We start from the raw sequence: 16,184 nt of genomic DNA, 5'->3' as shown, positions 1-16,184 counted from the left end.
CGCGCCCTTGGCGGCCGCCTCTCCTGCCCCGACCCGGCTTCCCAGCTTTGCCGCAGTCAGTTTCCCGGGTCTCGCAGCACCGAGGGAAATGCCCTCTGCGTGTTTCCAGCAGCCACGGCACTCGCACGTACTAGTTAGCGTTCTGTGCCTAGAAACTTATCAGGCTTTTTTGTGAAGCTCCCATTTTCAGAGTCCCCAGATTCGCCCTTGGCGGCCGCCTCTCCTGCCCCGACCCGGCTTCCCAGCTTTGCCGCAGTCAGTTTCCCGGGTCTCGCAGCACCGAGGGAAATGCCCTCTGCGTGTTTCCAGCAGCCACGGCACTCGCACGTACTAGTTAGCGTTCTGTGCCTAGAAACTTATCAGGCTTTTTTGTGAAGCTCCCATTTTCAGAGTCCCCAGATTAGTGATTCTTTTTATCCTCTCTCCTACGGTGAGCAGGAGTTTTTCAGCGAGGGTACGGAAAAACAGTGCATTTCAGCACCAAGGACAGACACTAGCACCGAGGTTCTGGGTGTGATTCAGAGGCTGTCAAAAATCTGTAAAGGAATCAGCCTAGTAGATCCACTGTGATTCGGAATAGGTGGCGAGTGCGTACCATTGTGTGTTGATGTTGTATTGTTTATTCTATTGTTAAAGTTAGTAGTCTCCTAAAGCAGGAAATTGAATACAGGTCTGCGAGTTACAAAGATAAACCAGTGTTGTGGACAGCGTGGGTAAGTTCCCGTGCTTCTGTTTTAGTTGGACCACTTGGAGAGTCAATCATATTTCACTGACGTGGAATAAAACTTCCTTTGTAAAGAGGTCTTCTGATTAGTAATTGGTTCGCCAAGTAATTGTAAAATTCTACATAAAAAAAATTACATGTTGCCAACAGGACCCTGAATAGTTTTGATTATAAATGAAATCAGTGTTTAACTGTACACAGAGGTAATAATTGTAAAAATTGTAAAACAAAAGTTAGGTAGAGATTAGTACTAATATTAGTAGATCATAGGTAGGAAGAGGGTCATAAAATTTATCAGTATAACCCCAATAGGGAGCAGATGTCTTGTTTTTAAGGTCACATATAATAATACAGGTAATTTGTTTTTGTTGCTGTTCAGTACATTTAGATCAAATGAGCACCAGATTTCTGTTTATTAATAGATTTATAATGTATTAGTTCATGTAAAGTTGTACTTAATACTTTTGAAACCCAGATTTCAAACACTTTGAAACCAAGAACATTTGAAATAATTTCTGAAATAGGTTCATTGTGAATAAATAAGTATTGTTATAAAGGCTGCTTGTGTTTTCCTTATTTGTGAATTATTTTGGTTACCATAGTAGTAAGTATATATATTTATAGTACCTACAAATTATTTTGTGTGCCATGAATAAACTTGCATGTTTAGACTATAATGGTTATTTTTAATATACCACATAGAAAGTTTTTTGGATTTTAATTTATACCTTCATGACATGACTTTTTGTAATATTAACATACATAGTAAATTGCAAATATTTTTATTTGTTTGGATTGCTTTGAGAGAAAAAAGAATCTAATAAAGCAGATTTCATTTTTATTTACTTTAGTGATTTATCAAAAGCTCATTCTTGCAGAAATTGGAAATAGGTAATTCATATTGTTCCTTATAGTCCACTAATCTCAGTATTTAAAATTGCATTCACCATATTTCATATATTACAAAAAACAAAAGTTTGGGTATTTTCTTACAAAGTTAATGTAGAATGCAAAAATTAGTGCTACATTTACTGTAGTTACTACTGCTATAGTAGAAGCTATATAATTCTGCTAATTATTTTACTTGTTTCTGTTCATGTGAATCCTGCAAAATGAGCAAGTTATGTAACATTTAATTGGGGTGTACTGGCTTTAAGCGGTATCTATGAAAATTACTATTTGCAGAACGTTGATTGATTTTACAGACTAATTGGGTTTAATTTTATCAACTACTTTATACTAAGAATTACAGAGAGCTAATTCTTCTATTAGAAAAGTGTAAAAATGTGGAATAACTGGTGTAGAGAGATTAAGCGTTTAGCTTTCTTTTTTCTTTGCGATCCTACTTTATGTGTCAACTCCAAAAATTGTAAGTTGGCTTCACAGCAATGTAGAGGGGATGATGTAGTTGTTTATACACAATTTATAAAGTGTTGCATTTGTCAATCACCTCTTATTTAGTATAATTTTATATTGAGAAAATTCCAGCTAGATGTGATTTGCTTCCTTTATTTCCCTTTCTTTTCTCAGGTTTCATTATTTTATTTCTACAAATACATAGCATAGAAAGGCAAGGATATAGCAGAGTTTGGCAGAAGATATGTTTCTGTGGTTAAGTACATAAAAAGAGCTATGTTTTTATAATTTAATGGTCATGGGAATACATTTGTTTGGTCTTTATTTTTCTCATTTTTACTGCGCTGTTAATTTGGTAATAAAAACTGAGTGGCATCTTAATTTCTTGTAAGCGGAATAAAGTAAGATGGGGAAAATGTATAGTATGATTGTTAAATGTACAATATTTTTATCATCTCCATTCATAGATGTTTAAATTTTGTAGTATTTCATTTATTTCATGAATTAAAAGCTGTACCTGTGTTGACTGTCTTATATTTCCTTGGCTGTTCTATGTTATCTGCCTGTTACTTGCCTATTTTCCTATATATTGATGTTTACATTATTAGTATTAATTGACAGTGTTTCTTTTTTTTATAGTTTCTCAAAATATTTAGCTGTCTTTGAAGTATATGTTAAAGTTTAAGTGGTCACATGGTTGGATTTTTTAATGGAGCCACACACACACACACACACACACACACACACACCTATGTATCATGTGTAGTCTTTCTGAGACATCTGTACTTTGGCTGTTAGTATCTGGCCCCTGCCTAGGTTTTAGTTACTTGCAATTAAAAATGAGCCTTCTGAATAAATTTCTATTAGAAAATCCTTGGAAGATGTACTCTGAACATAGATGTTTCTATTAATTTCTATTGCAAGTAAGAAATTATTTTTGTTTCATCATACTTCTGTGCTGAAGTACATACAAACTGTTATACTTTCATTATTAATTTTCAAAAAATATTGAAGGATGAAACCAATTTTTCATCTGAAGCATTAGCAGTATAGCAACCCATTTCCAATTTGTTTCGTAATGTATATACTTCAGATGCCCACTAACCTATGACAAAATGGTTCCTTACTCCACATGCAGAATTCTGTAATGCTTCTGCTTTTTCTTTGTATTTTTATCATGTGTATGATATATATGTATTTTTTTCTTTCTTTGCCAAAAAGGAATGATTTATCTCCATGATGCCTTACTAATATTCAAGCTCCCTCCACCCTTGTTATAATTAAGGAGGACATTACAAAATTAATTTTTTATGGTTCTAATACCACTCTCAAGGCTTCCTAGTTTTAAAAATTGTTATCTCTGTGAGTAAGTTATTTTGTGGCTGCCTAGACACAGTTTATGGAATTTATAATTCTAGTTGGTGATTAAAAATTAATGCAGACAGAAGCTAACAGGTTTCCCTGTCTTTGTCTGTAATAGTACTTCTATAGAGGAAAAGTAAATTTTTCTTCAAATATGGACTTTATCCTATCTATTTAATTATAAATCAATTGGGGCCTCTTTGTTAATACTTCTTGACATATGAAATAGATAAAATTCAACTTTGGAAACAGAAGGAACCCAAATTCTTAGACAACTCTTAATAGCATTTTCTGAAGCAAACAAGTGTCTAGGAAAAGTAACCATAATATTTTCTGAAGCAAATATATATTTTAGAAAATTACCCGTAAATCTTATCTTTAATTTTTTATTAAAAAGAATATAAGGTAATCATTAGTCTCATTGACAGAGGATATATCACAATTCTTGACAAAATAGAGAATAATAATGATTGTGAATGGAATATTATTCTACGTATATGTTCTTGACTTATTTTTCAATCTTTTTTGCCAATGTTTAAATCTTTGTTTTTCATAATTTCAAATGTATGTTGTCCTGTTAGAAAATCACTTGTATTTCATAAGTAATTATTGGAAGCTCTGAATTGTCAGAGAACAGTAAATTTAAAAATTGTAGTACTCTTATCCTATGCTCCTATTTTACCATTTCATCAATAATATCTTTGTTAGCCTTAGTGCTAAAAGCTATTTTCTCCTCCAACTCTATTATTTACTCTTTTTTCATGTGCCTTGTAATCTTGAGACCTGCTTTAAGTAATTGTTTTCGTTATAGCCCTGTTCCTTGTTTTGCAATACTTTTCTTCATGATTTGTTTCTAAGGCTAGATCTGTAGTAAGTCATATGACTTCTGGATTCCTTTCTTTGACTTGTACAATGGTAAAGATACTGTAAACTTTCATGAGTAAACTTGAAACAGAATAAAAATAAAACTTAAAAAAGATTGAAAATTGTCAGATCATGTTAAACCAATTCATATACTTAGTGATGGTTCTAATTCATTCCCAGGAAAGACTAAGAAATTATTAAAAACCACATCAAAGTATTTGGGACCAGACTCCCTCCAGTGGTAGAATGACTTATATGCCATAAGTAGTAATACTAGCAACTTGTTTTATTGTGCAGATATCCTGGTCAACTTGGCTTTATTTCTGATATTGTTCTCCCCTTATTTAGGTCCAATCTTGATTTTAATTTATGTGAGAATACTTTCTGGCTTATTATTAATTATTAATTTTATTATTATTATTATTATTATTTGCTGTACTAGGGATTGAAACCAAGGGTGCTGCATTATTGAGCTACATCCCCAGTTCTTTTTATATTTTAGTTTTGAATTAGAGTCTTGCTAAGTTATCCAGGTGGGACTTGAATTTGCAGTCTACCTCAGCCTGCTGGGATTACACCACCATCACACTCAGCTTCCTACTTACTTTTATATTTTATCTTAAGCTTGAGCATTAGTACACTTATTACAACAAGCCTAATCCTTCTAGTTTGTGATTTTTCTTTTCTGGCATTAGTAGATATCTGATTTGAATTTAGCCTTGTGGAATATGCCTCTTTCTTGTTAAATTTCTTTTAAAAGTCTTTTCATCCATCCTTTATTATTGTTTAAATTCTCTTGTTAGTACTCTAAAACATATGCCCATTCTTTAACTGATTAAAATATTTTACTACTATTATGGAGCAGACTTTGTTTTATACACATACACTTGAAAAATAAAATCAGTGATTAGGAAGAATTCTAGCAGAAATGGATAGAAGAATGAGAGAGCCGGCAGAAAGCTTCAGAATGTTCTTTATATAGTGTAAAAGAAATTCACATGCTAAAAAACTACGAATTCGTGATTGAATTTTCAGGCAAAATCAAATGTAATCAACAGTAACTTTAAGTCTGGAAAGTACGAAAATAAGAAGAATCATTCACAGAAAAAAATAAAGAACAAAGAAATAATACTTGGAAAACATGATGAGAGCAGCTAGTCACATTTCAAATTTTAGATCTCAGTAGATATCCAAATACAGTATGTCCTAACCCTTTTCTAGGGGTGTTTGCCTCTCTTGTAGATATTATAATGCCAGAACAATATTATGTATTGCTGTATTGTTATTGTTTCACTGTAGATCTCTACAAAAGAACACACTCATTTTGGCTCTTTTTCTTCATTCACATTCCTCCCAAACTACTTATTGTCTGATGGCAATACTTTTAGAATCATGACTATATGAAACTAACCATGCAATGCTTCACAGATTTTAAAATAGACATTTTTAAATTATCTGCAGGTAGTATTGGAATCTTGGAAGGTTTTTGAGGGATTAGTATGAAGAAAAAAAAAAACATTTGAGTTTTATATTACAGTGTTTGAAATCTAACTTTAAGAGAAAATTACAGAGAATTTTCAGCAAGCTCTCTTGTATTCTGGGGAACATGTTCTAGAATGGGGAGAAGAGTTACTCACAGAAACTGTGTGTTCCACCACGGAGACTAGAACTCATACGAAAAGGGAATGATAGGATTTGACTTCACCTTCAGAGTGGTCTCTAATGAGCTTTGATTGTGTCTCATTCCACGAAGGAAAAGAGTGATACCATCCTGGGGAAGGGCAACTCTGAATCCCAATGATGAAATAAATCTACAATTCAGGTTTGTTAAGATGTTATCAAGAGTTCTGCATTTAGACATTTCCCAACAGATACGAACAGAACAAAGAAGATCATGCTTAAAATTGTAATTAGTTTTGTTTGCTATAACTATTTGAGCCAAATTTGTAGTTCATTTAAAAGAGGCTGCTCTGTGGATTTTGAATGTATACTATCAGTTGTTATGATTGTGGCAATTTGTGTAAATAAATCTGCCCTTTTGTTTTCTGTAGCCTGTGGGAGTGTTATAATAATAGTTCTAATAATAGTATGAAAGACTTATAGCTTCCCTAGACATATGCCATTAAAGGCAAGGCACAAAAGCTTTTCAATACACTTTGATTTTCTTAAAAAAGTGTTTTATCTTTCACGAGCCCAAATGTTGTCTTTAAAATTGTAAAAGCTAGTGACTAATGCCTTCAAAAATCAAAATAAGCATCTACTATGTGATAGGTGCTTAAAGATTGCATTTTAGAGTTGTATCTGTTATGTATACCAGGAGTTAGCATGCTGTTGTCATTTGGCCAAATCTGCAAGCCTAGTACATATCCTTATAAGTAAAATTTCCTTGGAATACAAGTATGCAATTTGTTTATGTATTGTCATGATTGTTTTGCCATAAGAATAAAAATGAATATCTGAGATCCACCACATAGCCTGCAAACCATTGGCCTCTTACTACTACAGTTTACAAACACCAAGAAAAAAATTGAGAACATATGTTAGACTTTTTTGACAGGATTAAAGACGTTGAAAAGAGACTTTCGGGAGGTATAGTATATACTCATTTGACTCTTAGATATTTGCAGGATTTTGAGATTATACAGGTCATGCAGGGAGCTGTAGATAGCTGAATAATGTCTCCTTGCAGTAAGTTAGCTCTGTGTGGGGTTAGTCTAAGGTAACCCTATCTACCATTGTGTCTGATAGGCAGCAAGAGAAACAAGCTGTAATTTTAACTCAAAATCTAGCATTCATATAATTTAAATTCAGAAAAATTCCTATTTGTGCATAGATGTTTCCAAATGCACCTAAAATCAAAGTGGCCAAGATGATGTGATGTCAAACTATGTATAATAATACTGATATATTTATTTTAAAACTACATATAAATATTATATCCTTCCTTCTAACCAGTCATTAAAAATGAGTCAGTTTTATTCATCTTGTTTACTAGCTATCTCAAGCTATCTAATAAAAGATCCTTTTCAAAGAAATTTCTGTCACTGTTCCACACTTAATAAAAATATTAAAATTAAAAGGTGATTAAAAAGTTTCGACAGACATAAAAGTAAGCTACATTTTTAAAAAAGTTTCTAAGTATTTCTAGTTTTTATATTTATCTTGTCATAGACTGATGTTTTTCAGATTATCACTCATGGATAGAGGACACTCTTTAGTAGTACTAGCTACAGAACAGTGCCATTCTATTCTTTTTGGTTTTTTGAGACAGTGTCTCACCACTCTGCAGTTGAAACTGACCTGGAATTTACTATGTAGCCCAGGCTGGTCTCAAACTCACAGCGATCCTCCTGCCTCAGCCTCCTGAGTGCTGGGATTACAGGCATGCGCCACCACACCCAGCCCATTTTATTCTTTGACAGTTGTAGGTACTAATCCTAACTAGTTAAGATTCTCCCTTTGTTACTTTTTATTCTTTTACTTGCCTATATTTATTGACCTACTTTTCCTGTTTATTTTTACATTAATTCCAACATTAGGGTCTGTATGAAGGAGAGAAAGAAGAAAGAATCCAGGAGTCAATGTAGCTTGGATCTCACATTCAAAAGATTTAAATTGACAATTTATTTAAGGAGACAGTACAATTATATAAATATATTCGTATGTGAAAGTTATTGTAATGTGTAGAGAAAATCATTCTGTCTTTAGTCTGGTAAGCAGCATTTTTCTGGATTATAGAAGTAAAATAAAAATTTGTGAGGAAAAGTGGTGAGAAGGGCCTTTCTGTTACAAACATAAGCATATCTAAAGGAATGAATCATGTATGATCTGTGAATGCATAGCTTTTGGTATTGCTGGAAGAAAAAATTGTGTCTGGTGGGAAATTAAGCTGGAAGTTAATTAGGGCTATTTAGGTTATGCCGTGACATAAAAGTATAAACTTGTCTTCTTACTAGATACCAAACTTTCTAATTTTGTAGAGAAGCTTTCTTTAAGTATTTTTGTAGGAGTCCACTTAACAAGTAAAAAAGTAGCATTTCCTTAGTACACATTTATCTTGTAATTCTAAACATAATAGCATTTTTTAAAAATAAATTCAATGAGTGGTATAGTGGGAAATTTAAATTATCAGTTACACTTGAAAGTTTGTATTTTATATCAGCCTTAATATCTATTTTACTTCTGTATCATGTTTTTATTACAGTATGTTGAAAAATCTAATTCATATGGGTAAGTAGTGATAGACTAGTATTTAACTCATTTTACCTTCTTAAAATAGTTTTCAAATAAATTAATATAAACTTAATGAGAAACAATTTTTATCAAAGTTGAATCGTGAAGGAAGGGATAAATGTTCTATTTAGAGAGAAGCAATAAAATGAATGTCAGTCAATTCACGTTTTCAGTGATAAAATAGTGTACCGTGTAATATTCTGAGATATTCGTTCAGAAAGTTTAAAAAATTTATCCATCTTTTCTGATCTTTATAAAAATTCCACATATTTAAATTTATTTATTAAGAATATATTTCAGCTTTTTCACTTTATTAAAGAGCGAGATAAATTAATTTGCCAAGTTATTTTTACTTGAAAGATATTTATCAAACTTTTCAATTAATAAAAATATATTTAAAAAATATTTAAATCTTACCTCAATAATTTTTGAAATTTTTGGCTAATAATCTTTGAAATTTTCTGACCATACATTATAATGTTAGCTCAGGAGCAAAAACAACTATAATTTAAAGGATAATTTATGGGATTATCCAAAATTATTTTGAAATGTCTTACTATTTGATTCTTATTAATACACAGTTACTACTTTATGAAATCTTGCAACAGCTTTTACAAGGACTATCACTCCTATAGACTTTATTTTCTTTATTTATAATATAGTTTAAAGATTTGTGAAAATTTAGTTGATGGTGTGTTAGACTGATTTATATATTAAACTTTTCTTCTTCATTGTACATTTTCCCATATCTAAATTTACCTATTTAAAAAACTTCTACAAAATCAAACAGAGCTGTTTACCATATTCATATTCTTATTCATAAAATTCTTTTGTCTAGAGATCTTATATAATCTCAGCATTTGAATTAATCAACTCTCTGTGTTTAATAATTTTTGTGTTCTCTGCATTTTCAGACATGCCTAAATGTTTTACTTTATTTTGTTTAAATAACAGCTTGTTCATTTAACATTTTGATCATAATATCAGAAATATATGATTTTAACAGGCTTTTTTCCCGGTTTTGTTCTTAGATGAGATGATGACATTATTCTGAGTATGTTTTAATTGTCAGCTTTACATTAACTTCAGTCACAGTTTTGTTGCAAAATTATAAAACTTGTCAGAGACCATATCATTATTTTGCAAAACCTTTTCATATAAGCCCAATGAAAACGTGTAAGTTTTTAATCACTGTAATGTAAGTCTGTTATATTTTAGCTATATTTCTGAGAGCTTCTAGCAGATTTGTTAAATTTTGTACATAGTTACCACAGTTGTCATTATTAGCTGAAAAGGCATCTGTTATAAATTAATAGTAAGATGAGATATCCATGTTATATTTGGTTAATATTTGCATTGATCTGGGAATCCACTTCTCATTTTATAAGTAATTTTTTCATTACCTATACTGGAAAAAGTATGACTGTACCCCAAACTTAGAATAACTTCATTACTTTTATAGAGAGGTACACAAAACTTATACCAAGTCCTTAAACTATTTGTTCTGATAAGAGTATGGGCCAAACAGATGCATATGAGCCTTGCCTACAACTAACTGCTACACACAAATGCATGGATTGTAAAATTTTACTGGCATAAATTCTTATTTACTTGAATTTAAACAAGCAAATATGAAATAAAACCACATGTGTTTATGCATTATGCCATTTTGTCTACCAAAAGGTGAAAGTTTACTTTAATATTTATTTACCCAAATCATATAATACTGTACAGCACAATATAAAATATACTATTTGTATTACAATTTTTAAATCATTTAAAAGGAAGTTAATAAATGATAGCATTTGCTAAAACCCTTAATCATCTCTGTATTTTAAAATATTTAAAGAATTTGTTGGTGATTCTTAAAATTTACCATCAATAGGGCCTGTTAAAGCACAGGATGTAGACCCAGACCCTGAATTTCTGAGAGGTTAATTCTTGGATGGAGCCCAACAATTTGTTTTTACATTGTTTCCAGGTGATGATGATGTTACTAGTACTGGGGTCACACTTGAGGAAGTAGTGTTCTAGGTAGCATGACTAAATAAATGCTTAGATAAAAAAGTGTATTAGTCCATCTTCCTCTACTATAAGGAAAGACCTTTGTTGGGGTAATTTGTAAAGAAAAGAGATCTATTTAATTTATGGTTTTGGAGACTGAAAGTTCAAACAGCCTTGTGCTGGCTCTGTGCACTGGTGGTTGTATCACCTAATGACAGATAGCATCATGGCAGAAACACCTGTGAGAGGGAGCAATTACATAGCCAGACAGGAAGCCAAAGAAAGATCAGGGACAGGCCATTCTCACGCTTTTTTTTTTTTAATTTTATTGAGTTTATTGGTACATTTTAGGGATACAGTACAGTTACATTCATTGTTGGGATCATGTACCTTTACATGGCAAGTCTTGATTCTCATTTTTTCCCTTTAACTCTGCCCTCCCTTCACCCCCTCCTCCCCTCCCCATCTACAAACACTTTATTTTCATCTTTTCATTCTCTCACATTTTTTTCTTTTCCCTTTTTGTTCTTCCCCTACGCATCACACCTTCCCTACACCTTTAGCTCCTTTCTTCAAATTTCTAAATGTCAGTAATCTTATTAGAATCTTATGCATTGTTGCAGAATATTCACACCAGGGAAACTATTTGGTATTTACACATGTGTGACTTATTTATTTCACTTAGGAGTATATCTTCAATATGTATCCATTTTCCTATGAATGAATCTATTCTCTCGCTCTTTATGGCTGAGTAATATTCCATTTTATAGAAAAACCACAACTTCTTTATCCAGTTTCCAACGGATGGGCAAATAGGTTGTTTCCAAGATTTAGCAATTACAAACTGTGCCGCTATAAACATGGGTGCCCATACTTCTCTGTGATATGATTCTTTTAGTTCTCTTGGAAAGATACCCAGCAGAGGGATGGCTGGGTCAAATGGAACCTCCAGTCCAAGCTCTTTGAGGTATCTCCATATTGATTTCCAGGGTGGTTGCACTAGTCTGCACTCCCACCAACAATGGAGGAGGGTTCCTTTCTCCCCACAACCCCGCCAACATTTGTTATTGTGTGATTTCTTTATAGCAGCCATTCTTTGTGGAGTGAGGTGGAATTTCAGTGTTGTTTTCATCTGCATCTCTCGAATGACCAGTGATGTGGAACATTTTTTCATATATTTTCTTGCTGCTTTTACTTCTTTGTCTGAGAAATGTCTGTTCATTTCGGACGCCCATTTTTGAATCGGGTCTTTATATTTGGGGGGACTGATTGGTTTGAGTTCTTTATATATCCTTGATAATAGTCCTTTGTCTGAGGTACAGCTGGTAAAAATTTTTTCCCACATTGTAGATTGTCTCTTAGTTCTGCTAATGGTTTCTTTTATAACAACTGTCCTGTGAGAACTAACCAGTCTTAGAATAATTACTTTAATTATTCCCAAAGGCAGTGATCCCAGTGACCCATTGAGCTCCCATCTGGTCTCACCTCTGAAGGGTCCTGCCATATCTTAGCAGTGTTATACTGGAGACCATGCTTTTTACACATGAACCTCTGGGGATATAAACTATGTCAAAATCATAGCAGGATGAGGTACTAAATATTTGAATTTTAGAGATAATATTTTGTCATCCATTCTATGAATGAACTGGATATTGAACTCAAGGAGTTTAACCTCTTAGATGGTAATTATAAGAAGTAGGTAATGGGCCAGGGATTTAGCTCAGTGGTTCTGCTGCCTGCCTCAAAAGGGCAAGGTCCCAAGTTCGATCCTTGTACTCAGATAAATAAATAAATAAATAAATAAATAAAACGATGTAGGTAAGATAGTTAAAACCAGGTAGATACAAAGTAGGGGTGTAACTGAATTACATATCTGAGGCCAAAATGTGTAAACTGTGTGATTGAACTGGAAGTGTGTGATATGAAAAAAGGAGTTATTATAAATGGCTAAATCTTGCTGATTGGGAAGTTGGGTATATTTTGACATAAAGAGAAAATAGGAATTGTTGGGTTGGAGGGACTGGAAAGAGTAGGCTGGATAACAAGATATTTAACTTATTTCTAGACAATATTTGTAATATTTGTGAGGTAACTAAGTGGAAATGTCCAGAAGGCTAGGAGAGATGCCATCTGTGTCTCACAGGAAGACAATTTTGGGACAGTTTGGTAGTCTTTTCCAAGTTGTTTTGGTTGCCTTTATTTTTCCTTTATCAAGAGTTCTTTCATCTTCTAATCAGTGTTTTTGACCCATACCAGGTTGTTTATAGTGAATAAATTAAAATGCTGATAGCTTGTTTAGTTGGCTTTATAGCATCTGAAAATATCATTAAAAATTAATTATTTTTATATTATTACATTTAGTAGGGTGTACTTGTTTGGGGGCAATTAATTTGGACTATGACTGTACTGGATAGGTTTCTCCCTGTATTTGACTCAGTCTGATTTTCTTGTTTATTGTGGGAATATATTATATTAATTTTCCCTCCAGAGCAACATAATCTGCTGTGAAGTAAATAAATATATTTTTCATTCGTACATAAAATAAATGAATTTTGGGGGCTCAAATTAGCAGAAAAATAATAACAATGGAACAAAAGAAAATCTAAATTGTTAATCAAATCTAAAGATTTTCATACTGAACATATTACTTCTAATACTTTCTTTTGACCTTAAGCTTAATTATAATGTTTACTAGTGCATTTGTTTATTGCTAACCTAAATAAAATACAATTTTTTATACTTAAGTTTTTCTTGAGTCATTTTTTTATAGATAAATCTTCCATTTTAATAAGTTTTTTATAACATTTTCAAACTGTTCTAAAATGCATTTTCTTCTGGAACAATTTGGTATATCCAATGTTTTTCTGGGGCTTAATTCCTTGATACTGCTTTTTGATTATTATTTGTAGCGATTAACAAAAAAGAAAGTTTAGTGACCAAAAAGCTGTGGTTCTGGAATTTACTCTTTTACTCCTTTAAATTTCAATGATGAAATGTACAGTGAAAAAAACTGAACTAGAAATAATGATAAATGTCACAAATACAATCTGTATACCTCTAGTAGAACTTATATTTTGTACTGTTTACTGCAGAAATGTAATAACCCATGTAAATATTTCTAAGAACTAAGTTTCATATAGATCCACTATTGAACATTGTCTTTGCTGTCCTCTTAATAGTTTAAATAATTTTTTCCAATTTCTTTGCCTCTAGTATTAACACTTCCCAATTTTAATTTTATGACCTAAAAAGACCTCCTATTTTCATTATCATGTAATAACATTTTAATGAAAATCATATTTATTTCTCGGTATATAAACATAATGTTACCTACCACAAATAATGTATATGTTTACTTATTTTCATTGTACTGTAAAATGCAGATATGCCATATTAAGAAATTTGAAAATGAAGTCTAAATAAAACGCTAATCAGAGAATGTTTTCCTATTATAGTGTTCTCTAATTTTTTGGGGGGTGTCCCAAAGATTGAACTCAGGTCTTCGTGCTTGTGAGGCAGAGAATGGGATCATTGAGCTAAATCCCAGGCCCTATAGTGTTCTCTATTAATACTTCAGAAGAATATGACAAAAAGACAAAATGTTAGTGAAATGTGATACCAAGTAAATTGTTTTGAATCCTGAATTCTTAAATTATGTATTATTTTTTGTGATAGAATATACTGAACTGGAAATACAAAGACTTAGTATTTTTAGTTTCACCTATTTATAAACCATGTCAAAAGTAGTTAAATTATACTTTTGCTATCAATTAAATTTAAGTAGCACTCTTGAAGGCTGAATTTGTGTCAGTCATTTTACAAAGCTTTTTGTCTGTTATTTATATCAATGGTTTTTAATATATCAACTCTTATAAATGTCAAAATCATTATTTTTAAGGAAAAATGAATGCTAAGAAAGCAAAGTGTGGTGATATAAGACAACAAAAAGAAAACATTTTAGTCAGAATTTTTGTTAAATGAAAATTTTTTCAAAAGTTTTGCATTGACATATTAATGTAACATGGTATTGTATAATTTACTTTTGTGCTAGAATTTAATAGCTTTTAAAGTGACTTATTGTATTATCATTAAAGTCTGTGAAGGACCTATATAAGGGATGAAAAATGTCTTTCTGTTTTAGGTTCATGGCTTAGGCCCTATTACAAAAGAGAAATTAACAAAAGTAAAACTAGTAGATTTTATTTAATATTATTTTTATGTTGCTTGGGAACTTTAATAAGAAATGAAAACTCTCAAACTGGGTAAATGTGTATGTTTTTTATGCTAGCTTTGATGAAGAGAAATCATTCATGGACAAATATGATTGGAGGAAAAATAGATATGATAGAATGATGAAATTAGGGAACTTAGCAAGGCCTTTTCAGATTGTCTTCTGTATTCTTATATCATCTGAGAAAATGATGTTCTTTTCCTCTGGACATAGGGAGAGCATCTTTCCATATGACCTGTTTCAGGGAAAAGGTACGAAGAGGTCAGAGTGTGACCTTCTTACTTCTTCTTCTTTTTTTTTTTGGTACCTGGGATTGAATTTAGGCTATTGTGCTTGTAAAGTAGGGGGCGGAACCACTTTGCTAAATCCCCGACCCTGACCTTCTTATTTCTGCTTTTTCTATAATTGTTTCAGTTTCAAATATTTTGGCAAGCATAGCCTGAACCCTATCATTCACTAACATTTTTTGTTGTATTACTCTACTTGGGAAGTTAAATGCTTTAGTTTTATGAAAAAAACACTTTCAAAAGTGTGTTTTGAAAATGCCATGGGTATATTATAATGATCTTCAAGTGATGTGTTATAAACCTCAGAGAGCGCAATAAACAATCAGTTTGGCCATGGAAGAAAAAAATAGGATTTATATTAATATTTATTTTGTCTTATCTTTAATAAAAAATAAGATCTATTAACATCTGTGTAGATTAATATTTGATATATAAAATTATCGTGTATACCATATATTCCTGAGATATCTTTGTATAGTTCTTGTATAGAATTGAGGAGAGAATATTAGTGAGTGTATTATAAGCACAACTCGATCTACTTTCTCCAGTGTAATATATGCAGTCTTATGTTCTATCTTTTCAAACTGTGATAGCCTTTAAAGCTATGTATACCTAAATACATTGAATTTAGACCTGATCATTGGAATTGCTGCATCACAAAATGTTGCACCAACATTATCACATGTTCATATACTTCAGTGAAATATTTCTATTCTGACTTAAATAAAAAGAATTTAAAAGTGTTATCTATTTTATCATTTAAAGTCCTTATTTGCCCATCGAGTATAATGTTCATATTAGTAGGTAAGACATATATAATTTTATAATTAAATGACGGCATCTGCTATGAGTATACTATCAACATTTTATTATGAATACATTCAACATTTTCTTATATAGAAATACAGGATGAAATAAGTTTAAAGAAGTTTTATTGCAGTCATTCTATTTTTACATATCACCAAGGTATATACACATAATGAATAAATCCACTCAACAAATTCAAAAGTGGAAATCGTGGTTATATTACATAATTATACACTCAAGTCCAGAAATGTCTTAAATATATTTTAGCATATTATATGAAATCATATAGATAAATTCCTTAAATTTTAAAGGCAAA

The 16,184-nt window shown here is 31.6% G+C and overlaps 1 protein-coding gene across 2 annotated transcripts in view; it reads left to right on the top strand.

The window, feature by feature from the left end:
• The first annotated feature begins 689 nt into the window (after window positions 1-689).
• Window positions 690-16,184, top strand: part of Phyhipl (phytanoyl-CoA 2-hydroxylase interacting protein like) — a 45,160-nt gene continuing 29,665 nt past the window's right edge. Inside the window, exon 1 of one of the 2 annotated variants that reach the window (XM_010603113.3) lies at window positions 690-713. The gene's annotated coding sequence lies outside the window, so the exon portion shown is untranslated. Of the gene's footprint in view, window positions 714-5,979; window positions 6,129-16,184 lie in introns of those variants that run through there. The other variant, XM_010603109.3, reaches the window with a different exon arrangement.

Source organism: Fukomys damarensis, unplaced genomic scaffold, assembly GCF_012274545.1.
Source record: "Fukomys damarensis isolate Sample0158 unplaced genomic scaffold, DMR_v1.0_HiC HiC_scaffold_20, whole genome shotgun sequence".
Lineage (NCBI taxonomy): Eukaryota > Metazoa > Chordata > Mammalia > Rodentia > Bathyergidae > Fukomys > Fukomys damarensis.
The sequence above is the reverse complement of the archived record's forward strand: the minus strand, read 5'-3'. Positions and strand labels throughout refer to the sequence as shown.